The 26,737-nt window shown below is 32.8% G+C and overlaps 1 pseudogene; it reads left to right on the forward strand.

The window, feature by feature from the left end:
- Window positions 1–522: 522 nt before the first annotated feature.
- LOC149536404 (SNF1-related protein kinase regulatory subunit gamma-1 pseudogene) overlaps window positions 523–26,737 on the forward strand; it is a 34,365-nt pseudogene continuing 8,150 nt past the window's right edge.

The following is a 26,737-nucleotide window of genomic DNA, read 5'->3' on the forward strand; positions in this document are numbered from 1 at the left end:
CATGATCTTTAGCACCTCGAGGAGACTCTAAATAAAATTCTTAAAGAAGGGGAAGGTGTATGGCTTAACCCATTTTTGAAAGCTTGTTAGGAATGGCGAGAAAGTCTTGAGGATAGAGGTGTCACCACAATCACAGGGAATTTGAAGTTATTGCATGCTATGCAAGAGAATGTTGATAAGATTGTGGCAATTTTGAGGCAAGACTTTAGTATCATGGATAAGGTATGGGCATGGAGAAAAGATTTGAAAACTCTACAAGCCATAAAAGGGAACAGGTGCCGCATTCTAATTGATGTATATACCGGAGAAGAGCTAGACATGATAGATGATTGGATAGAGAAGATAGCAGATGGCAATAAAGTAATGGGAACATTACACAAGAAGATCCATCAGCTTAAGGACGAAGCCCAGGGGCAAATTTTGGAAGAAGAAAAGTTATAGAGTTATGCATGCTTGGACATCTTTGAAGATGAAGAATGAGAGAAGTTGTTGCTAGTTGAGGCAGTAGTGGAGAATTTAAAGATGACTTTAGAGGGAGCATCCAGTGATGAGGATATCAAACAAGCCTTCAAGATAGAAGAAGCACTATTGGAACTGGACACCAAACTCAAAGACTTTGTAGAGACCCAAATTGAGGTAGACAACTATAGACAGAAGGTTAAGGACAAGTATGAGACTTTAGATCTTCTAGAAATAGCTAAAATTACTAAGATGATAGAGAAATTCAAGGGAAAACATCTGAACATAGCTTTGGGATGAAGAAGAACAAAACTCAAATGTCAAAATTTCAATTTTGACACTTAGTAAAATTTTGGGATTTTCACCTTGTCGAGGTCTACAAATCTATAGGTCCATAGTGCCATAGGTTTGTAGCTCCATAGGTTTGAGGTCCATAGCTTTGCAATTCAGAGGTTCACTAATAGTTGACTACCAGTTCTAAAAATGGCACTTTCCATTCATCTGGAGCACATTTTGATGGCAAGTTTAACTTTGACACACGCCTAGTGATGGGCCAACTTCTATTTTTGGTGCCTCCATGCACTTCCACTTTGATTGATGGCTTCCTCCTACTTTCTCTCTCATGCTTTCATTTTTTTTGACATGTAAAGGGCTCATGCATCCAATTAATGAATAAAATATGGATGGAGTCCCTCTAAGCACTAGATTAATTGTTAGTCTATATATATAGTTTGTTTTATTATTTTAAAAGTATTTTATTCCATGAAGATATCTCTCAATATCAACACAAATTGAGGAGATGATTTCTTATAAATACCCCATTGTAAGATGTAATAAAGGCCACCATTATGTTGCAATAAAATTATGCTTTCGGTGCTCGCATTTGGAGTCTAGTCATTCTTGCTTAAATGTGTCATTTTTTTGTGGATTTTATTCATGAGATTGTGGTTGAGCCAAAGGTTTATTGCATTATTTTTGGTTGTGCAATCTTTTAGTTTTTGTGTTTGCTATAGATTTACAAATTTTGCTGACGTATCTAGCTTGAGGAGAGATCACAAATTGTGCTTGCATAAATCTTTGTCTCACATGAGCGCACTTTTCATGGCCTTGCAATTTGATGAAAAGTGAAACATCATTCAGTTACTAAAATTTCCCATCGACATTTGCATCAGTGGATTCTAAGAAGCGCTGCTCCTATTTTGATTGGTTTCCTACTGATTTCTTTGAAAGTTTAAACTGAAACATGTTGTTTTCTATAGCTTATGTCTATTTAGGATTTCAATTCCAAGTTATTTCAATTTCATGTTATTTTATTTTAGTTTCATTATTTGCTTTGCTAACCCTTTGTTATAATAGGAACTCATTTTAGTTGCATTGTTAGATTACATTCATTGAAAACTTAGAAAATACAAAAATATTGTTCTTTTTGTGTGAGATTTTGAGACAGAAAATAGATTTACTTCATTCTGAGATCATAATAGAACCAACAAAAGCCTCCTCGTGAACAATCACATTTATCTTCAACAGAGAAAATTTTGGTACGTTGCAGGACAAATACTAAACCTTGGAGTTGATCCCAAAATATTTGCTTTTCAAGAGAGGAATTGTGCAATGGATTCCTTCCATTGACCTCATGTAAAATGACTGCCCAACACTAATTTAATTTTGTTCAAAAAATACTAAATAAAGCATTTTATTCCTTATGATTTAAATTGATTACATTTGATATAAAATATATTAGAACTTTATTAATTTTTTATGTTTTAATTGGTTGATTGAAACATCACCATTTATTTATTCCCAAATAAGCTTTATTAGTTTTCTGAAGTCCCCATTTTTTTCTCCAATGCCATGAAATTTCTCAAAAATGAACACAAGTCTTATACTATTTTTTGAGCCCCAAATCGTTTCTTAGCTAATAAATTCCATTTCTTCTCAATGTTTTCTATGGCCAAAAATTCTATTTAAAAAAAAGTCTTGAGAAACATGTATTAATTATTTATACAATTGAAACTTGTGAATGTTCTTGGCATACCTGCCTATGCAAAGAAGATGAATTTAAGCCTCTATTATCTGATCTGAGCATTGAATAGCTTGATCAAAAGCTAAATCAATTTCAGTTTCAGATTTGGTAATGTTTGTTCAAATTTATGAAGGAAAATTCCTTTTTTATATATATAGATATTTCCTATAAAAAGTGATTCTGACAATGACAAGTGCACATAAATTCTCATAAATATTTGACAAATATACTACTTAGAGGGCTGAAAGTACACATAACCAACATTGGATATGAGGAGTTTTCTTTTCTTTTGTGGAGGTCTCTCAAGGAAGCTGTATCTTAATTAATTATAAATCAAAGTCGTGTCCTACCTCATTTTAAATTTGATTTACTTTAATACTACAATTCTATATCAATATTGAGCTTACTACTATTCTCCTTTATAAATGGAAGATGTAGTAATTTCTTTGGGAGCTTGATTAGTCCTTTTATTGCTTTCCCGTGCACTTGGAGATATTCATATTACCAAAAATAGTGGATTTCTTCCTTGAGGTTTGCATTTTAATTAGGACAACTTTGCTTACATCTTCCAAATAGAAGTTTTACTTCTTTATCAGTATTCTCCCCACCTTTGCTTCCTTTTGCATATTTATAACTCCATTGATCATACTTCTACTTAATCTTATTTATATAGTGTGCTTAATATTTTTTATATAGTTTATTATTATAATACTATATAATGATTATTTATAATGATAATTACAAAATTGTATAATTACAAAAATATAATTCAAATAATTATACTAATTTTTACATAACTAGAGGAAGTATTTGGCCACCTTGTGGCACTTGTTAGAATTTATATTCTAATATTTCAAAAATAGAACAATTTTTTGTGTTTAAATACATCTATTAATGAATGCAAATATTCCATAGTAGTTTAAAATGTTAATAAAGTTTACCAAAAGGAAAGATTGAAATTCTTATTACACTATTTTTCCCTTAGATGAAATGAGAGGATCACACCTTAGAGTTGTATTGCAATGTATGTTCTTGTGCTAAAATAATTATTTAAAACTTTCCATAACAAAAATAGACACATTGGATGATCTATTTTTGTATAAATTTCTATCAAAGAGGATCAAATGAAGATTTTAGAAAGGCATGCATTCCTCTATGTTGATGGAAATTGAAGACAAGGTGAATACTTGTGCCTCCTTGTGCAACTTTTCTACTATTGCACCCCTTTTTGGTGTTGAGAAGTTGGTTCAAGGGATGATAGATGATGAGTGTGTGAGGAAAACTCATGAATTGAACCTATGGGTTTGTGATAGACCTATAATTAGCTAGGTACTCCTTTCTCATGAACTATCTTGGTATCTCGGACATCACACTTGATAGGTGTTGGTTAGCCCCACACAACACTCTCTTTATTCAATTTCTCTCCCTTTTTGATATGTTACAGGCTTTTAGGGCTTAGAGGAATTTATTCCCTCTTCCCACTAAGATTGACTTAGATGAGGACCTCACAAAATCCCAAATGAAAGATTTGAAGCATTCTAAGAGCCTCATGGCTGAGGCTACGCATAATGGTAAATGGGTGGTTATCCATAACCTCAAGGAAGTTATTCATGATTCTCATGTTAGCATGAATGTTGATGGTATTCCTTTTGGGTAGTATCCTAAGAATTAGAGAGTATTGACATGTTACATTCATAACTGTGTTTGTCATTGATGTTAGAACAATAGTAAGTCTGTGAAGACTAATAGAGTAGCATATATAGATCTTATTTGTATGGATAATGTTTTGATCATCTGGTGGTGCACATTCATGGACATGTTCTATATCGTGTCCTAATGTTAAGGTTCAATGCATGGTATCTAAGTCAAAGATGTACAAAAGCTATGCTTGATTTACAAAGAGCATTACAGAGACAAAGTACTTGAGAAATAATTTCTAATATTTGTATTGTATCTTCTAATAGAGATATAATTTGGAGATGTGTAGTTAGCCACTGACATAAGATAGTCTGATGATGATGTCAGTGAATGTGCAAGTCCTAGTATTGTACATGTGAGAAGTTGTATAGACTATGAGCTAGCAATTCTATTGTAATTATGAATTGATTAATTATCTTATTATAATTAATTAGGAAAGCTTCAAGGCCAAATCAAGGAATTATTTTGAAGATACCTTATAAAGGAAAGATGCTTTCCTTTTTTGTAAAGTATTTTCTATATGTTCTTTGTAAAGTGTGAAAAGGAGCAAAGTGCTTGGTGAATGCGAGTAAGCAATCCAAGGGGTTATTGGATGTACCATTTGCAATCTGGTTACAAGATCAGAAGGAGCAAAATTTTGATTGACAGGACATAGAAAGAGGAAGGAGAAATAATATTCATTTCTATTATTTTGCAAAAAATAATATAGAGATCATTTGGACAATGGTTCATTGGTCTTTCCCCTGAAGCTATTTGGACAATGGGTCCATCTATCTTCTACAATTCCTAATAGGGATTTAAAGTCCCCTAATAGGGACAGATATGTATTGAATGTTATTATAGACTCCTAATAGGGTGCATCCTCTAATAAGGAATATTTATATTAGTACATCATCTTGTGGGTACCATCCCCACTAGGGTTTTCTCTCTGATCAAGGGTTTCCCTAGTTAACATATGTGATGTTATTATACATTAGTATCTTATTGTGGTTGCTGATTATATTTCTTACATGGTTAAGTTTATTTAAGGTTTTTAATTGTGATATTAGTTGGATAATTGATTTACTCCCCACTCTCAGTTATATTGGTGGACTATATATTCTAACATCTCCTCCTAGCAATTGGAAATCAGGACTGGCCCCCAAGGCTACATGAAATTCTCACTAACAGTTGGACAATGGTGGACCCTAATTTGACTCTCTTATTTTCAACTATTAGAATGGTAATGTCTCTTTGTGGCCCCTATAGAGTCTCCTCCATGATGTTGTTGGATCTGCAAATATCTCAGTCATCACCAAGATGCATGAGAGTCTCCTTCATCCTCTTCTAGGTTTTGTTGGGTATTAGTGGCTATATACTTGTAGGGAGGAGGTGCAAGACTCTGGTGGTGTTTGAGGCTTAGCTGGTGTGGGTTTTTTGGTTAGAGATGATCTCTTCAATGCTACCTCTTTGTTCCACACCAATGTCCATGCTAGATTCAAGTGGATATGTATTAGTCCTATTAGTCAACATCAAAGGGACATATTTATCATCATTTTCTATATCCTACCTTCTTCTTCCCTGTATACCATTCATAATGTAGAGAATGTGGGCCCATTCCTTGACTTGTATGAGTATATCTCCAAGTTTGTAGCTATGGGTGATATCATTTTACTAGGTGATTTTGATGCCCATACCAAATATTTGTAGACTCCTATACATGACTATCATGCTAATTGGACTTTTACTTCTAAGACAAATCCTACTAGCCTAGGTCTTTAGTGCACCTCACAGGATTGTCAAGGGCTACTCTCTATTTACAATTGTCAACTCCTCTAGCTCTATGAGTCCTCTAACCTGGTGATTTTAAATGATCTCCCTCGCTTTCATAGTATGTTGTTCACTTACAGACCCCACTGTGGGGTGCAAGTGTTGTGGACTATGCCTTTGCTTGTGCCCCCTTCATTCCATTCATTCTCTGCTTCACCATCACTTGCCTTCCCCTAGTGGACCATGCTCTTCTCAATCTCATGCTTTGCTTCTCCCATTACCTTTCACCTCCTCTCCTCCTCTAACCACCCCCACCCCCAACCTTATGCCTAGCAGGTAACTTCCCACACCCCTATCTTCTTCTACCTCCTTGAGAGTGATGGTGACCTTTTCCTTATTCATCTCAAAGGTCTCCTTCCCCTTGTTGGTTCCTTCTTATCTAGGAGGTCTCCTCCATGTTTGACCTATTAGCCACTATGATCTAGGAGTTTGATCTCCTCTCCATCCCTCATTGCCCCCTCTGTTGTGCATTTTTTCATAACATTTACCCCATGAGTTGTTGGTTCTATGATGACTGTAATTCCTTCCATCTCCATCTATGCTCTACTTTCTTGTCACACTCTGATGATTTCATTAATATTCACTATTCCTATAGGAGATTCCTTTGTTATAAAAAGCATGTATTTATGTATTCCCAATGTCATTCTCTTTGTGACACTTTATCCCCCAACCCAAAGATCTTTTGGTGTACTTTTCTCCCTTATTACCCCTCCCTACCCTCCACCCTTGACCTCCACTCTCTATGATATCCCTAGTTAGCTTTCTCTCATCTTTACCCCACCTCCCAGCTACCACCTCTTCACCCTATCTATCATATGTGAGGCCATCAAATTTATGAGCTCTAGTAGAGTTGTAAATGAGGAGGGCTTTGAGGCTGAACTCCTCAAGCTTAGTGTCCTTGTCCTAGGGTAAAAGCACAGATCTTTGTCACCGTTTGTGATACAAAAACCTATTTTGGTCAAATCTCCTTTCTCTATCAAAACTCAATTTTAAAAAAAAACTAAAAATACGCTTTTATAGATCTCAGATTCAATATCATTATTATATAAATTTTTGAGTGTTTTGATTTGTTATAATATGTTATAATATAAAAATATTATAAGTCGATATTTCAACATTTCAGAAGATGCTTTCTCAAAAAATGAAAAAAATAGTAAATCATATCAAAAAAAAAAAAATTATATTTATCACTAGAGGAGAGAATCCTCTTCATGAATATGTAATTTTTTTTCAAGAAGGTATAGATTTGATAGGGAAGTTTTGACGGGAGGAAAAAGTTGTTAGATTCTGAAAAGGTCAAACTTGAGTACTTATAATAAAGAAAATATACATCAAAAATAATTATTGCTTTTTTTGTTCACTAGCTATACATGTCATCTATAAAATATTTTCAAATCAGAACAAAAAAAGATGATTTGCACATACTTGTTTGACGGGAACTACATCCTATATTTTTTACAGTTAAAAAAGGGACTTCAAAATAAAATAAAATGAATAAATTCTTACTCAAAAAAATTATAAAAATTATAGGCATAAAATTCATACAATTCTACACATTTCATCAGTTTACATCATCTTCATATTTTAAACACAAATACCATTTTTTTTTCCATTAATGTTGAACTGTCACATTCTGATATCACATTTCTTTATAAAAGGTGACACAGGTTTGTGCTTTTACCCCCTAGTTTTCTTTCTTCCTACACTCATTAATAGTGTTCTTTATACCAGTTTCCCTAATTCATGATTGACACACATCATTAATCTAATTCTCAAGGCTGACTCAGGTTTAGATCTAGGTAACTACATAACTATCATGATTGGGCACACATTTTCTATTCTCTATGTTGGAAAATAGAACATTATTCTTTCTAGCAAGCTTGATAGGAGAACGTCTAGAGCCAGTGGTCAAGCTGGTTTTTGAGCTAACTACCAGACCATGGATCACATTTCAATATTGTGGGCCATCATTGAGGAGGCCCATCATGACTCTAGAAAAGTATACTAATGCTTCATCGACTTTCCTAAGGCCTTTAATACCATCCCACAGGTTGCCCTTTTCCAGAGACTAAGAGACATCGAGATTTTAGATATGTTATTGATTTCTATTATAAGATTATATGAGAGTGTTACTAGTAGATTTAGAATGCTAGAAGGTTTCTCAAGCCCTATTCATAGCACTATTAGGGTGAAATAGGGTTTCCTTCTTTCTGCCACTTTGTTTTGTATTTATATTGATGAGTTGGAGACCTTCCTTAGAGACTCCTCACTCCCTGTTGATGGTTACTACCTATGTTAAGTCTTGATCTCCATTCTCTTGTTTCTGATGACATGAGCCTTCTAGCCTCCTCTTTGGAGAGTCTTCAGAGGCTCCTTGATGTCTTGGCATCCTTTTGTGACCTTGTTAGCTCTTAGTGAACCTGCAAAAGACTTGGGTTATGGTCTTCAATTTCCTAAAGACCTCTCATCTATACTTCTACATCTACTATCATGAGATCATGATCACCACACAATATGTGTACCTTAGGGTCAATTTCTCCAGACCTCACTTTAATTTGAGACTCACCATCTAGTCTTGATTTAGTAAGGGTATGGGCTTCCTTGCCATGCACGAGAGATAGTGCTTCAGGCATCACTTCTAGGACACTTCATCCAAGTTTTCCCTCCTAGACTCTTTGGTTAGACTAACGATTCTTTATGGCTCAATGGTTTGAAGGCCCTCTCTCCTTGATTCTAAATGGTCTTCCATCAATTGTATTTAGACCCAATTTCTTTAGTGTATTATTAGATGCCATTGGGGGCCATCCCTTTAGGTTGGTCACCATTTTTTACCTAATTTGGTTTCTTCACCATCTTTGTAGTTTCATACACTTTGTGGGTGACCAATATAGATACTCTTACTTGGCTTATTGCTCCTCTATCATTGTGGTGAATTTTGATCCAACCTCCCAGGCCGGTTGTTAGTTCATGTAGGTTTTGTCTTTGTTGAGCTTGATTAGGCTCCTTTAGAGTTGGCTCCCATTAGTTTTAGACTCAAACTGATCACCACATGGATAGAGAGGACTATACTTGTCACTTGTGTATGTTTTGTACACTTGAGATAGAGATCCATTTCATTTTTCACTCTCCCACCTACTATGAGATTTGTGGGAGATTTTATTTCTTATTTAGGCAGTGTAGCTCCCTCATGGTCTTCTTCAATTACATGGACCAGACATGCCTTGCATGTTGAAATAATTTAGAATAACTAAGAGGGGAGATGAATTAATTATCTAAGGTCCAAACATACAGATAGAAATTTTCAATAACCAACAAATACATGTGCGTGCATTGATTAGATCATCCAATGACTCAAACATGTAAACATGAAATATCACAAATTCACTCAAACATGTAAACATGTAAACATGACTCAAACATGAAATATGTAAACATGTATATTATTTTCCTAGGTCAAATGAACTTTGCAGAAATGTAAACATGAAATATCACAAATTCAGTCACACAATTTGACACAAAGATTTAACATGGAATCCCAATTCGAGAAAAACTATAAGTAACATGCTACCAATTTTCACTCTTCTAATGTGAGCTCTATAAGAAGAAAACCTTGTTAGAGGTTACACTACACATTGTTAAATGTGACCTTGATTTAAGGATTCCAGTCACCCTATTAAAAGTGAGCCTTATTGGAAGACTTTAGAAGATTCCATTAGAATGTCACCCAATTAAAGGATTTACTCATTACTATTGGGTCAACCTTAATCCAAAGGATTTATCTAGACTAATATAGTTGCTAGAAAGTAATAGTAGGACTTGATCTAATAAAAAAATAACTCACAAATTTTAGATCTCTCATTCAGCTCTCTAGTCTACTTTGCATTCATTCCCCTTTGTCCTTGATTTCTTGTTCACCCTTCAAGCCTTCACCTCCTTAAGCCTTCTTGCTTAGTATGCCAACTAAAGGTTCATTCCTTCAGCCACCATATGGAGCAACACCTCCAAACTCTTTCTTGTTATCACTCACACTTTTCTTCTAGCCTTGTATCTCCTTAGATAAAGAATTTTTATCTTTTAGTGCTTAATCAAAATTGTCCATCTTAGGGTTAGGTTAGATTCATCAAATCCTCCCTTCTTTCCATTATTTTCCCTCTATAAACTTCTCTTACAATCCTCTTCAAATTTTTCTTTGAATGGTTTATCTTGAACTATATGCCACCAACTCATCAAGCTTATCTTCAACACACTTCACATAATTCAATAAATCAACTTATGTCAACTCAAATTTGTCAAACTCTTTATACTTGCACTCAACAATAACATGCTTTTGATGCTAGGTCAACACTAGGTTGTTTGGCATGAACTAAGTTTTGCTTGGTCAATACTACCACTTTTTTTATGCTCACATACTATCATTCTCTTGGCCTGAACTAAATGCTTGGCTTGCACTATTTACTTGGTCAAGCTTGGCAAAAACATTATTTTTGCTTAGTCTTCTTCTTGTCTTTGCTTTAGTATCAATTCATTGTAGCCTTAAGTAGATAAATAATACACTATATCATCAAAGTCTTACTTGGTCTTAATGCTTCTTTTAATATATACCATATAACTGAACCTTTCTCTAGGTACTCTTGTTATACTTTCTTTTCAAATCCTCTTCATCAATCAATCAAATGATAGCATTCTGACCAAAGTTATCAATTGTCTTACCAACAAGTAGCAAGTTTGACATTAGTGACAAAATAATGATTGTTCCCATAATAGGTTTCATACTAAAACAATATTCTTTGTCAATAATCTCCCTCTTTGGCATTAATGGGAAACCAATACCAACAATAATACCAAAAGAAACTTAATACATTTTATTGAAATATCTCCCTATATTAGTATGTGTCCTTCCTCTGTATATGTTATTGTTTGCTTTGCAATCTCTCTTCTTCCTCTTAAGATAAACTCTCTTCAAGATATTTAGTGTAAACTCTTCCTCTTTGTCGAATAAAAATCTCCCTCTTTGAAAACAATGTCAAATACTTGTCATCTATTCATGTAGATATCTACAATTTTGGATTTCTTGATAAGATTCTACATCTATCACCTTTCTTGTGACTGTAAATCTTATGTTTAAGTTCCTTCCTTGCTTTAGGAAATTCCTAAAGTAAGATCCACTACATCAAGTTGTAAAGTATGTCATTCAACTTGGTTGATGTAGAACACTACTATTGCTTCTTTAAGTAGCTTGAGGTAGGGGTATCATCCCTATCTTACCTCTAAGATATTCATGAGTATCTTTAGGTAAAGACTTTGTAAATATATCAGCTATGTGTTCCTTTGTATCCACATATTCTATTCTAACTTCTTTTTTCATGAACCAATTCTCTCAAATAATGATATTTGATTGCAATGTGCTTTGTCTTTGCATGCATCATATGATTCTTAGATATGTTTATAGTACTTGTATTGTCATAGTAGATTACCAAAAGTGTAGTGATTTCTTCCTTCATTCCTTCAAGTAACTATTTGATCCATACCACATTTGTACAATTCATTGAAACAACCACATATTCAACTTCAATAGTAGATTTTGAAATACATTTCTATTTCTTGCTAGTCCAGGAAACCAATCTTTTTCCTAAGAAAAATGCTCCACCACCTATGCTTTTCCTATCATCAATGTTTCCATCCCAATCAGCATCTGTATATGTTCTCAATTCAACTTAACATTCTTCTTGTATTATAGACCATAGTCTTCTGTACCTTTTAAGTATCTCATAATCCTTTTACCAACCATTTTGCAAAAATCCCAATAGCTAGTGCAATGTTAGGTCTGCTATGAACTACATATTGTAAATCTCCAATCATAGACATGTACAATGTTTGATTTACCTCAATAGAATCATCAATTTTGGATAGTTTATGTCCTATTATCATGGGAGTACTAACGGGTCCTAAATTTTCCATACCAAAAATCTTCAAGGTTTCCTTTACATACTTGGATTGAGTAATGCAAATACCATATTTCATCTAATATACTTGTAATCCAACAAATAATTTTATTTCTGCAAATGTAGACATCTCAAATTCTTTCATCATTTAATTTGCAAATGTCTTACATAATGCATTTTGTCCTCCAAATATGATATCATCGACAAACATTATAGCTAGTAAAATTCCTTTACCTTCTTTTGTCTTCAAATATAGATTGTTGCTGTCATCAGTCTTCTCAAAACCAATCTTCATATGATAATTATGTAGTCTTTCATACCATGCTCTGGGAGCTTGTTTTAAACCATATAAAGCTTTGTGCAATCTATACACCATGTTTTTATTGTTTGGATCAAAAAATCCTTTAAGTTTTTCAATGTAAACCTCCTTTTCTAGTGTACCATTCATAAATGCTAACTTAACATGCATTTGACAAACTTTGAATCCTTTATAAGCAAAATAAGAAAGCATAGTTCTTACTCCTTCCAATATTGCAACTGGGGAAAATGTCTCTCCATAGTCAATTCCCTCTTCTTGTGCATAACCTTTGTACACTAACCTTGGCTTATTCCTTATTACTTCACCATTCTCATCTAATTTTATTTTGTATACCCACTTTGTTCTAATAACATTCTTGTCCTTTGGTCTCAGTACTAGTGTCCAGGTTTTTTTCTTCTCAATCTATTCAATTTCATCATTCATGACTTCAATTTAGTCTTCATTCTCTAGTGTATCATTCACTATTTTACTTTCATGTATTCTTAAAAAACATGTTTCATTCCTTAATTGGTTCCTTATCATTGGTCCATCCTCTTTTTCTCCAATGATTTATTTACTAGCATGATGCCTTCTAACATATTTTGATAATCTTAGATTTGTTATTCTTTCTTCAAAATTAGGTCATTCATGAAATTCAATCTCAAGTTTACTGTGTACTTCTCTATTAGGTAACTCAACATTCCTTTCCTATAAACTAATCTTGGCATTAGAATGTACCTTAGCTTTTGACTATAACTTGACATCCATTGTATGTGACTCGACAATCATGAGTTCTTGTTGATCAAAAGCTTGGCTCACAAAATCATCAGCATCAACAGATATGCCTTCATAGTAGTACATAAAGGTTTTTTAATTCCCAACTTCGTTATTTTGTTCATCTTCATTTATTTCTATATATTCATCAATTTTTCATATTTGCACTTTCCACAACTTTGTTAGTGTTAGTGTTTAATCACTTATAATCTTTACTTCTTGTTTCGAAATATCCTAAGAATATACCATTTTCACTTTTTTCAGTTTTACCATTTCTATTGTCCTTAAAAATATAAATTTTTCTTCCAAATACTTCAAAATATTTGACATTGGTTGTGTATCCATACCATAATTCAAAAGGTGTGAAGTTTGTACCTTTCTTGACTTATACTTGGTTCAAGGTATAGATAGTTGTACTAGTAGCTTCTCTCCAGTATTTCAAAGCAACATTGTTCTCCATTATTAGTGTTCTAGCACAATCCATCACAAATTTGTTTCCCCTTTTAACTATCCCATTTTGTGGAGGGGTTCTTGGTGCAGAAGTTTGTCTTTTGATTCCTTTGTCATTGCAAAAATTGTGGAATTCATTCAATGTTAACCCTCCACCTTTGTTAGTATCTCAATCATTTCAAGATTTTACCAATTTCCTTTTCAAAATTTTCCAGATACCACTTAAACATTTGAAAAGCATTAGCTTTTTCTCTAAAAAAATCACTGTCATCATTCTAGAGTAATCATCAAGGAATAGAATAAAATACTTGTCACCTTTGCATCTTTGTACATCAATTAGTCCACATAGATCTATATGAACTAATTCTAGAATTTATTTTGAAATATTAGTCTTACTCATAAAACTAGACTTTTTCATCTTACCTAACTGACATTGTTTACAAATCACATTATCAAGTTTCTTTACTTTTGGAAAACCTCTAACTCTTTTCATCATATTGGTACTAACCAAGTTGTCAAAATTTACATGACATTATGTTTTATGCTATAGCCACACATCATTAGATTGTACAACAAGACATGTTGCTTCATACATGTCACGATAAAATAGATTACCTCTTGTCTAATTGCCACTTCCAATGAGTTCTCCATCAACATCATAGATCTTAGCCTTCTTGTGTTCAAATTCAACTTTGCATCTTGAACTATTCAATTGTGATACACTCAATAGAATATAGTTAAGTCCTTCCACATAGTAAGCTCATTATCACACATGATCTTGTTTGTCAATCTTATTGATCTTTTACCTTTCACTGGACATGATGCACCATTACCAAACCTATAATTATTTCTATTATAATTCTCAAGGGTTATGAACTCAATTTTGTCCCCAATCATGTGATGAGAACATCCATTGTCAATGATCCATCTATCACTTTTGGTTACATAAGATACTAATGCAATTGCTTCATCTTCATTTGAACCATCTTTCATAGAAACATAGACTATGTCTTCATCATGATCATCTAATTTATCATTAATTTTTTGTTCAGAAATGTAGCAAGCCTTCTTTCCCTTATCTTTATAACTTTTGTTACTATCATCTTTTCTACTTCTATATTTATTTTCATTTTTGTTGTTTTTCTTCTTAGGACATCCTGCTGCAATATGAACAACTTCATTACAATTAAAATATATGATAGATAACTTACCTTTGTATTTTCCTTTACCTCTATGAAATCTCCTAGCCAAAAATGCTTCCAATTCTTCTAGATCTTCATCATATGTTTCATTGTGACTAGCAACATGCTTGACCTTTTTCTCTCCTTTAGGTTCTTTGAGTGTTAGTTTAGCTTTGAAAGAAGAGTCAATATTTTCAAATTTGAAACTATAAAAATTTGAAAGTTCATAAGCAGTGAGTTTACCAACTAGTCCTTCAAGGGTTAGATCGATACTAGGAGTACAATTCAATACTTCTATAGTAGAGACTCTAATAACATAGATAGGCAAAAGGGTTCTCAACACTTTTCTAATCACAGTTTCATCTTCAATCTTTCCATTAGATCCTCTAATTGCACTTACAACATCCTTGATTCTTCCACAATACTGAACTATAGTTTCACCTTCTTGCATTTTCATATCATCAAATTTTCCTCTTAGACTTTCTACCTTGGCTCTCAACACATTTTGTCTCCTCCATAGATTTTTTGTAGAGTATCCCACATTTCTTTAGCATTAACACATTCTTTGATGTCATCAAACTCTGAATAGATTAGGGTAGATGCAATCTCCAACATTGCTTGATTGTGTTCTTTCTTTTCTTTTAGTTGTTGTGCAGTAAGGGTTTCAACAACTTCAACATATTCAGTGGTCACAACTGACTATACAAAATCTCTAAGTCCTCCTAGATGCAGCTTCATCAAACTTAGCCATCCAAGAATTTTTTCCCTTTTTAGCTTGGGTACCTCATTTTTGTCTATCTTGATCTTTAGTTTCAAGTACCTTCAAATTTTTTACTCTCAAGCACCAAACCCTCTGATATCAATCATTGGAATAATTTAGAATAACTAAAAGGGTTGGGGGGTGGGAGTGAATCAATTATCCAAGGTGCAAATGTACATATAAAACTTTTTAGTACCCAACAAATACATGTGCATGCATTGATTAGATCATCCAATGACTCAAACCTTTGTATATTACTATCCTAGGTCAAATGAACTTTGTAGAAATGTGAACATGAAATATCACAAATTCAATCACACAATTTGGCACAAAGATTTAACATGGAATCCCAATTCGAGAAAAACTACCAGTAAAATGCTACCAATTTTCACTCTTCTGAAGTGAGCTCTGTAAGGAGAAAACCTTGGTAAAGGTTATAATGCACATTGTTAAATGTGATCTTGACTAAAAGATTTCAATCACCCTAGTAAAAGTGGGCCTTGTTAGAGGAATTTAGAATATTCTATTAGAATGGCACCCAATTAAAGGATTTACTCATGACTGTTAGGTCAACCTTAATCCAAAGTCTAGACTCATACAATTTCTAGAAAGCAGTAGTAGGACTTGATCCGATACCAAAACAACTCACTTGCAAATTTTAGATCTCTCATTCAACTCTCCATTTTGGTTGGCATTCATTCTCCTTCATCCTTCATTGCTTTCTCACCCTTCAAACCTTCACCTCCTTAAGCTTTCTTGCTTAGTATGCCAACTGTAGGTTCATTCCTTCTACCACCATATGAAGCAACACCTCTAGACTCCTTCTCTTTCTCACTCACATTTTTCTTCTAGCATTGTATCTCCTTAAATATAGAATTTTGATCTTTTTCCACTTAATCACAATCATCCATGTTAAGGTTAGGTTAGATTCATTAAATCCCTTCTTTCCATTATGTTACCTCTAGAAAATCCTCTTACAATCCTCTTCAAAATCATCTTGAAATGGTTATCTTGAATTTTGTGACACCAACTCATCAAGCTTATCTTCAACACACTTCAGATAATTCAAGAAATCAACTTATGTCAACTCAGATTCATCAAATCTTCATCAAAATCTTTATACTATTACTCAGCAATAACATGCTTCTAATGCTTGGTCAACACTAGGTTTCTTGGTATTAACTAAGTATTTCTCGATCAATACTGCCACTTTTCTAATGCTCGACACATACTATCTTTTTTCTTGGCTTGAACTAAATGCTTGGCTTGCACTGTTTGTTGAATTAGGCTTGGGAGATAAATTCTTTTTGCTTTGGCTTCTTTTTGTCTTTCCTTCAGTACCCTTTAATTATAGCCTTAAGTACATAAACAATATACTATATCATCAAAGCTTTACTTAGTCTTAGTGCTTCTTTTATACACCATATAACTCAACCTTTATGTAGGTACTTTTGTTATCATTTATTTTCAAATCCTCTTCATCAATCAATTAAATGATAGCATTCTAACCAAAGTTAGCAATTATCTTACCAACAAGTAGCAGATTTGACATTAGTGACAAATAATGATTATTCTCATAATAGGTTTCATACTACAATAATCTTCTTTTTCAACATTATACCTCAGAGAGACCTTGTAGCTCAATGACCATAGCTTACAACTCTTATTCCCCTAGAGAGTGACCATGTTTCATCTTATCACCACTTTCTTCTCTTCCTCATCTCTTGCACATGGGACAAAGTGGTCATCCAGTGCTACCACCATTGCCAATCACTCTAGATATATGAGACCACATAGTAGTTACACTCGTCAACGACACCCTCCCAACATTTCTTGCTGGTAGTTTAGGGCACCTACTCGCCCTAGCATGCACCCTTCGGTGCATGGCTTCTTCTTATTTAGGAAGGACCCTTAGTCCTTGCCTAATTCTTGTTCTTATTGTGCTCCTTGCTTCTTCTTGTATTTCTTGTTTTTATTGTTTTCTTTCTTTCCTTCGCACTGTTTGGTGTTCTTGCAGCTAGTGTTCTTTTATCTTGTATGCTTTTTAGTCCCATAGACCCTTGTGGTCTCTTGTTGGACATTAATAATTTTATCTTATCTTATGTAACAAAATCAAAATAATATATACTCAAAATATATCAAATCTATTCAATGTATATATTGAACACACACACAAAAAAAAACTTGTTAAACTCATATAAAGTATTTAAATCAACTTAAATTAAATTGTCAAATATTTAAAAAAAACCCTACCTTTATGATTTCACAAAAAACTAGATTTTATATTACAATCAAAAAATTAATTTAAAATATTTTTTAATTTTCTAATCTCTTGATTCCATATCTTTGTCCTTTAAAAAATTATGATTTCAATAATTTCTATTATAGAAATTGGTTGTTACTAAATTCTCTTAGTGTATAAGGAAGATATTTTTTATTTTTTTAATGTTCATTTAAAACCAAATTCATTTATATTTATATTTTTTACAATCTAAGTTATGTGAACTTGGGAACTGCCATAAGGTATTCCATTATCATTTGAAAAAATGATGAACAAAAGTAAAATTTACATAATTTCATAATTTAGATTATTCTTTAAAAAAATGAAAACTGAAATAATACAAGATATATTTATTCCCTTGAATAAATATAGTGTTGGAGAAGATGAAAGATCTTAGAACTGTGAACATACAATCATTGAAATGAGTTCATGGAGATCAAAAAAATGCTTGAACAATGCCATAACCATAATTCCTTTCATTATTGAACTAATGATCTTCCAAACTAATAGATGAAATTGAAGAAAAATAAGGGTTAGTTTAGGGATTAACTATTAAGAAAAAAATGTAAATGATTATGGAGTTCTGTATCAACCAGTTGAACATCGAAATGGAGAGGAAATGAATATAAAGTTGTAATAACTTAAGATGTTATAATGGATAACAAGAAAACAAATGAGGAAAAGGAAATGGATAATAGAGTTGAAGAAGTGAAGAGTAAAGTTCAAACTATGGAAGGCACTTTGCAGAGAATTGCTAAGCAAAGCTATAACACTCTAAAAGAATCAAATGAAAACATAAAAGTGCTCATAAAAAAACTTGAAGAACATAGGGATAGTAAGGAGGATGACCAATTTCCCAATGGTGGGAAGAATAAAACTCTAGAGTATGGTTCAAGAAAGAGAACCATATCCAACACAAAGAAAAAGGACATCCAGGAACCTGAGAAAGATCTTCCTGACCTAAAAGAGGTGGCTAGAAGAATCAATGAGCTAGAGATTTAGGCTACAGATATCCTAAGAGAAATTGCCTGAGCCTTTCTCTTCGCTTTTTGGGCTTGTCCTAGTTTTCTTTGCTCTGCTTCCCTATTTTTCTTTTTTTTTTTATCGGAGGTTGTTGTTTTTGTTAGTGGCTTTTATGCTAATTATATTTTAAGTGCTCTATCTATGTTTTTCTTTTACTTTTGTAGGGTTTCAGGGCCACATTAAAACTTATTTTCCTTAATCAAAAACTTAAGATGTGATAATATTCTATAGTACAAGTTGAGATTTTACAACTTCATCTAAAAATTCATAGCTTCATAGGGTTCTAATGAACTCCACTCTAAAACTAGTAAATATCTAAACTCAAAATAAAATATCATATAGGAAATTTGTTAGTTATGAAAGATAGAGAGAACATAATAAGATTATATTTTCCTAAATAGCCATGATTCTATGGAGGGAGATTCATATCTTAGATCTATTAAACATCATTTGAAATAACCCCTAACCCACACATATTGATTATTATTAACATTTATATTGCATTGCATTAACAACCATTATTTGGGCAAAGTGGAAATAACCGATAACAACTTACATTTGGAGAGGGTTAAATTTAGATGGAATTTTGTCAAAGAGTATACATGACATCTGCATATTTTGCATACATGTCTAACAAGGAATTTCCAATGATCATAGATGACCACAAAAAAAATTGTCAATTATACTTTCATGGATGTTCATACTCAATATTAAAACTTCTATACTTTGATGGATGTTCATTCTCAATGTTAAAAGTTCTATTTTATCACATGTTGGGAGGATGTTAGGAGGATGTTGGTAAAGGTTGTGAGATTTGGTGTCATTCCGTCCAATTTTATTTTCTTCAAAATTTCAAAATTCTCAAATTAAATTTACTATTTTATAATTATTAAATTTATTTCATATTATAGTTTAGCAAAAAAAATTCTATAAAAATATACTAGCCACTTGTTTTATCCTAATTTTATGCATTTAAAAAAAAAAAAAAAAAATTTCTATGAATATTCATAGACTCGGTAGCAATTTGATAAGAGCAATTTTGACATAGGTTGCAACTATGATAGACATGTATGTAAAATTTGGATGCATAGAAAAAAGAATATAAACAGTATATTAAAATGTCAAAGTTGAGGTGAATTGCAGCAAATGTGACTCTATGGTGGGAGTTCAATCCATAATAGCTCATTGGCTATCACCAAACTTTTAATAAACTTTATAAAAGAAAAAATATTTAAAGAAAAATTTAATCATCGAGAGTTGAATTTAAAAAATAGAGACATGCACATTCACTCCCATTCCTCCCTATGATATTTATATCTAAACAATCCATTCTTGTTGGGCATTGAAATCGATAAATGGGTAGCATAATTTGGAGCATTGGAATTAACTTAAGTATTAGAGCATATCTCATCCTTAATATATCAATTATCAAAACAATAAGATTTTGAAATTGAAGACATACATATATTCTCTGAACCTGAAAAAAATTTAATAATAAACATTTAAAGTGACCATGGAATTGGTAAGGAGAGCTAGTTACATCTTATAAAATCAACTGCTAAATGTTTATGGTTTAAAAGATAGGTACCTTTACGACACTAGTGGTGATGAGATGCTCATTTCTTACAACAAAGTTGAAGAAGATGATGATAAAATAAATTATTCAATATGTATTACCAACACCTCCAGTGATCATTGTTGTTGTAAGATTGATGTGAATGATGAAACTTGCATGAATTTGTCATTTACTAAGACCAAAATTCAAGAGGTTCTTCAAGAAATTACCATCTTATTATATGATGAGGATGACAATGAAATTTATACAGGCAATAAAAAAGGGTTTGTACACATTTGGTCAAACTAAATGTGAATGAGAAAGTAATGGTTATTTTCAATTATAAGTATATTACCATGTTTATCCTTTTTCAAATTGGTTTTTCAGTGTTTGTATTGGAGTATTGAACATTTGTGTGGGACATTTATGAGTGAGGATTAATCAAGATTATCAAACTTGTCAATTTTAATTCAACCAAATTTGAAATTATCTCTCCTTTGTTTGCATTCTACATTTGCAATGCTACCCAAATTTGAGATTATCTTTCTCCTTTGTTTGCATTCTACATTTGCCATGCTACCTAGATTTGGGATTATGTTTCTCCTTTGTTTTCATCTACATTTGCAATGGTGTGATTTAATTATATTTTATTTATATCTAATATTTTATTTCATTGATTGCATGGTAGGCACCAAATGGTGTTTGTGGGGATGCTCTTATCACTTTTTCAATTAGTGAAGTACCTTTTTTGCATTCAACCGTGCAATTTTAGTGGAAGAAGGTTACCCAATATACATGATATGTTGCACTTTTGACAAAAGCATATTGTAATTGAATAGATTCTAAAGAAACAAAAGTAAGAAGAGACTAGAATTATATACGTAAAAGTTAAATAATAATTTATATTTATTTTACTTAAAAGAAAATCTTAAAGGAAAAAATTGTTAAATCCTTTTTTTTCAATATATTATAATGTAAGTATATATTTCTATCAATATAATCAATACACTTTGTTTAAGTACAATTGCTAGTGATTATTTTCAATTGTAAGTAGAGATGGTTGGACTCTCTACTGTTTGAAATGATTTGGTCCATATAATTTTTACAATATTTGAGATCAAATAATTGAAAAATCTAATAACATTCATTTGTACTTGTCCAAATAGTTTTTCATGAAGGTTCCTAGGAATTGGACTTCAAACATTAACAAAGAATATCTCAATATCTAAAAAGTAGGAAATACAAATTAAATTTGGATGTAATTTTACAAAACAAAATAATTTTTAAAGCTTTGAAATCATTGATTGTTTAAATAATGAATTGAAATATAAAATTCAATGTTTGATGTCAAACGTTTGATTTCACCATTAAATCTCATGTTCTCTTGACTAATGTTTAGTATTTTGTAGAAAACATTTGATAGAAAAATGATTTATTAACAACAATTTTGATTTTAAAAATAGATCAAAAGTTTGCACAAATACAAAATAACCAAGAAATGGAAAGTAGACATAAAACCCTTACATTTTATATAAAAATACCTAGAAAGAGAAAAAAAATGTGACTCTAACAAAAAATAAGATAATTATTTATGTTAGAAAAAAATGTACATAATTATTAGATGGCTTAAACATCACACTAAGGCTTGATTTCTATGTTAGAAGTGTTAAATAGTCAAAGTTTTTTTTTTTTTTTAAAGTTAATTTCTTCCTTAGTGTGTAATGTTTAAGGGTGGCCCATAATTAAAGTGTAGGACAGATCATGGTTGAAATATGGAGTTCTTAGCAACTACATTTAAAAGATTGCTAAAAGATTGGTTGATGTATGAAATGTATGTAGATGTAAAATTTATATATAATGTGTACTATAGCTTGGTAACGGTATATTGGATGGTCATGGAAATAAAATAGTTTCATGTACACTCTAGCACAAGTGTTTAACATTTTTTGTTTAAAGATTGCTTAACAAATCCAAACCCTATGAGAGTTTTCCATGCAATTCTTTCTCTGACAAGTTTTGAAAAAATTGTTCTTTAGGTCACCATGAGAATAGTAGCATTCAGATTTCTTAGATGAAACTTAGTAAAAAAATTCTCTTCTATAGGAATATAGGCATGCACAAATTTTAAGGAGTGTATGCTTATGCATCTATACATGAGATGCTATTTGTATTAGATTTTATGAATATCTTATGATGGTAAGATTGCTATCAATCTTATAATTGCCAATTGTAAAAGTGATCATGGGGTCATTAGTATTTTTGAAATTGTAACAGTCATAATTTAGAGTAGGTATTATTGAATGAATTGTAAGAGTTGTAATCATTGATTCAATATGTTAACGATGTAGCTTCAATTGTGTGTCTGTGTGTATAATGATTGGGATAGTGATGACTTTGTTGATTGAGATAGAGCTCTTTGTTGAGCTCTCCCTTTTGCATCTCTTCTTGTCTTAGTAAAAATTACACCCCTCTTTTAGTTAAAAAGTATACTAGCCAATGAATAATTGAAGCTTATCATATTTACTTGAAATGAGACACTAATGATGTTACTCAATTAGATGTATATATATACACACACACACACATATATATACACATATGTGTATGTATATATGTACACATATATATAGATACATACATACATACATATATATATAGACATACATACATATATTTACATGTATATATACATGTCTATATATGTGTATACACACACACACACACATGTGTGTGTGTGTGTATTGATAAATTAATTATTATAATAACATTATTTACATCTAATTGAGAAACATCATTAATGTCTCATTTCAAGTAAATATGATAAGCCTCGAATATCCATGGGCTGCTATACTTTTTAATTAAAAGAGGGGTAAAAAATTTATCAAGACAAGAAGACATACAAAAGGAAGATAGCATAGAGGTCTATCCCAATCAACAAGGGCATCAATTTCATGAGATAATTTTGGGTTAATTTCTCCCTATCTGTAATATTCCAATCTTGCACATGATCAGAAGCCCATTTAGCCAAGAAATCCACAACTCTATTCCACTCTTGAGGGATGTAAGTAAATCAAGTAGATTCCAAAATTCTTCAAAAGAGAAGAGATTGATTAACAACTAAAGCTAGAGGCCAACGTACATCCTTAAGCACTTACGAAGTAAGCAAGTTCACGACCACTTAGGAGTTAGACTCACATCCATGGGCTTCTATAATAACATATATTATAATATTAATTAATTAAGAAGACATAGGGTCATGGCCTTACCACATAATGTCATGCCCCTATCTGGGGTCTCTTCATTCATATTAAAGTCATGTTTGTATTGTTATTGGAAACATATGATATCACTCATAGTACTGGGATACATACATACACCAGAAACTATATTCTCCACCACAATGACTCATATATACCTATGACTATATCCTTTGATACTATCGCAATAATAGATTAATTTCCATCAAATGCATTCTAGGTATGTGGAATATTACTAATCAGTAATAATAAAGGATAAAGGATAATATTGCAAGTCCTAAAGTGCAAGTTTGAATCCATTATTTATATTAGAATTATCATTCAATTAGTTTGAATTGAGACAATAAAAATTATTATTACACTCTATCTAATTTGTATTCCTCAAAATACTATCAGAAGTAGGTTGATAGAGTTCAAATAATTGTATTGATTGAAATTATTATTCAAATCCATAACTTACATAAAAAACCAATCTAATGAGTAACAATGGTTTCTAGTAACAATGTCATGATACTTGATTAAAGATAATTTCTCTTTTCCTTGAGAGTCCCCATCCTTTTGAATAGCCTTTTCCACTTCATCCAACACAAGTTTAACATCCTCTTTTTTGAATGAAAATATCACCAAAGGTCTCCTTATTCCATATTTTCACTTTGTCTTTAACAAAGTAAATTTTCTTCACAATTTTGAACATTATCGAACCTTCCACCCTCACCCTCCACCACTTGGAGATCTCCAAAATTTGAATGTTCTAACCATATCCGCTCAAATCTATAAAGGGATATTTCTCTCAACTCCCAACGGTTCTGCCAACAAGGAGATCAGAAAATGATGACAACGAATTTTGGAAATTGAAGAAAGAGAGAAATTAAAATTGTTAAGTCAATACTAGAGAGCAATGCTCTATCTAATTTGACTTGGATAAGGTTCTTACCCCTTATATGATTAGACCAAGTAAAAGGACCTCCCTTGAAGGTCCACATCTAGAACTTTTTGGTTAATAAATTTATAAGATCCATACACCCATTGAGGTGGGTCTGCATAGTAATGTCTCTAATGTAGGAGCATCCTTGGTTGGCTTGCAATCCTGCATGTTGATGTGGTTTGACCTTGGAGTTGGAGGACAGTCAAAGAATGAAGTGTGACTCAGTAAATATTGAGTTGGTTTGGTTGACGTGTTAACCAAGTGACTTAGTTAATGAAGATGTCTGGTAATGCTTGGGGCACTCGGCAGATACTAGGAGATCTGTTTGCACTAGGAGCTCAACAATAGTGTTGTCAGAGTCAACTCAGTCTATGAAGGGGCTTGGTTGCTTCAAGAGGACTTGACACATACTGGTGCTTGGTTAGTGAAGGGACTTCATTATGTCTAGTGGAATGCTGACACTCAACATGGTTTTCTCTGACACTCGATTTGGTCTTGGTCCCTATGGTGCCCGAGTTGTCTGTGAGTTGACTTTTAGCATTTAATTTGTGTATGGATATTTAGTTTGTGTTGTAGCCAACTTGTGGCTTATGCAAACATTTAATATAAGGGTTTATTTTAATTTGTAATGGACTAGGCCAACCTATGGCTTAGTTAGGTATAAGTAGAGGTGTTTTGCGAAGTCTTAAGGAGAAGGTAAATCATCTAGCTTGGAGAAGAGGATGAAGTGTAGGAGTAAATTTTGAGAAGGGTGTTGTCACAAAAGTTTGCACCCACGTCCAAATTTTTTACCTAAGGACAACCTTGTGAAACATGGAAACAACCTCCAAGCTATGGGACTTGAACTATGAGGTTGAGTCTCTAGAGAAGGCCAACTTCCTTTACGATTAGGGTGCACCTAACTACTCTTGGAGAGGAAAAGGGAGAAAGAATGCATAGAAGAAAATCTACCTATTCTAACCTAAAGGGGTGATGCACCAAAATAGAGTGTTCAAACCAATCTCTGCCCATACATGCACTATTGAACCATCATGACACCAAAAGATATACACATTCAAACTTGCTTTAATCTAAAAATCATATACAGATTAGAAAACCCAAATGAATGACACAAGGAAAGAGAGGATTCACTTATATAACATTCATAGGCCAAAAGAGATACAATCATGGAAGATTACAGATATCTAAAATACACTAATGAGAGGCAAATAGTTATTGCACTTTATATTAGTGGTTGAAGGAGATAAGGTAGAATGTCATATAGTTCAGAGGAAAAGGGAATTTACACATGAAATTGTAGAGCAATATCATGGAAGTTAGAGAAGAGTCGACCAGAACAAAATCTACAAAAATTGCCTTTATAGTTCAGGCATAACTGAGATATCCTCTAACTAAAGTTACTCCACAACCACCTCCATTAAGTCTTACAGAGAATAATCATGGAGATCTGAAGAAAATCTGATCTGAGCATAGATCCAGATGCAATGATATATGATCTTTGTTGAAACGAGGCCCTGAGAAGACAGAAATGATGCCATTAAATTATCTGACCAAGTAGATAGATCAACTAGGGTGGTGGAGTGTTCTCCTAGGATTAGCAGTCATTCAAGGGTGGTTGGCATTGATCACAAGGATCAGATCGCACAACAAAACTCAATTTTCCCTGTTTTTAGCTCGTGAATCAGCAAAGTCAATAGGTCAACCTAACTCTGTCACTAGGATGAGCGATGTGGGCTAGTAGTTTCATTTTATTTGTCCACCTTGCAAGGTCTCCACGCGGTTGACCAACATCTTCTTTACTAACTGTGCTACCTCCTTAAAATCCTGACCGTGACAGTCACATAACCACTAGCTCATTTGTTAATACCTTAACCGTAATGTATTTCCCTAGGCCCGCAAGGACACCTATCCCTCAGGCACTTCCCCACATTTGTTAACTTCCTTGTAACTTCATAATGTGGGAAAGCCCTGATCGTTGATCTCTGTGAGATCAGCGATCGTGAAAGACCCCCATATTACTGCGTTTGCTCTTCAAAATTTTGGGCCGATGAAACACTCGGCATCTAACTCAACCTGACCCGGCCCTAACTGGCATCACCCTGGAGACCCACACAAGAAATTGGTCCCACAAAGACATGTGGAAGCAAGGCACTTGCCCGCATTATTTAATTTCCTTGCATCTTATTAATGTGGGGAAGCACCAACCCTTGATCTTCTTTAAATCTATGGTGATCATAAAATCATGCTGGACTGCATACCTAGTTAGCTAGATGGGCCAATGAAATGCCTCCATTGTACTCTG

The sequence above is a fragment of the Cupressus sempervirens genome, chromosome 10 (assembly GCF_028749045.1).
Source record: "Cupressus sempervirens isolate cs-2001-9-10 chromosome 10, ASM2874904v1, whole genome shotgun sequence".
Taxonomy (NCBI): Eukaryota; Viridiplantae; Streptophyta; class Pinopsida; order Cupressales; family Cupressaceae; genus Cupressus; species Cupressus sempervirens.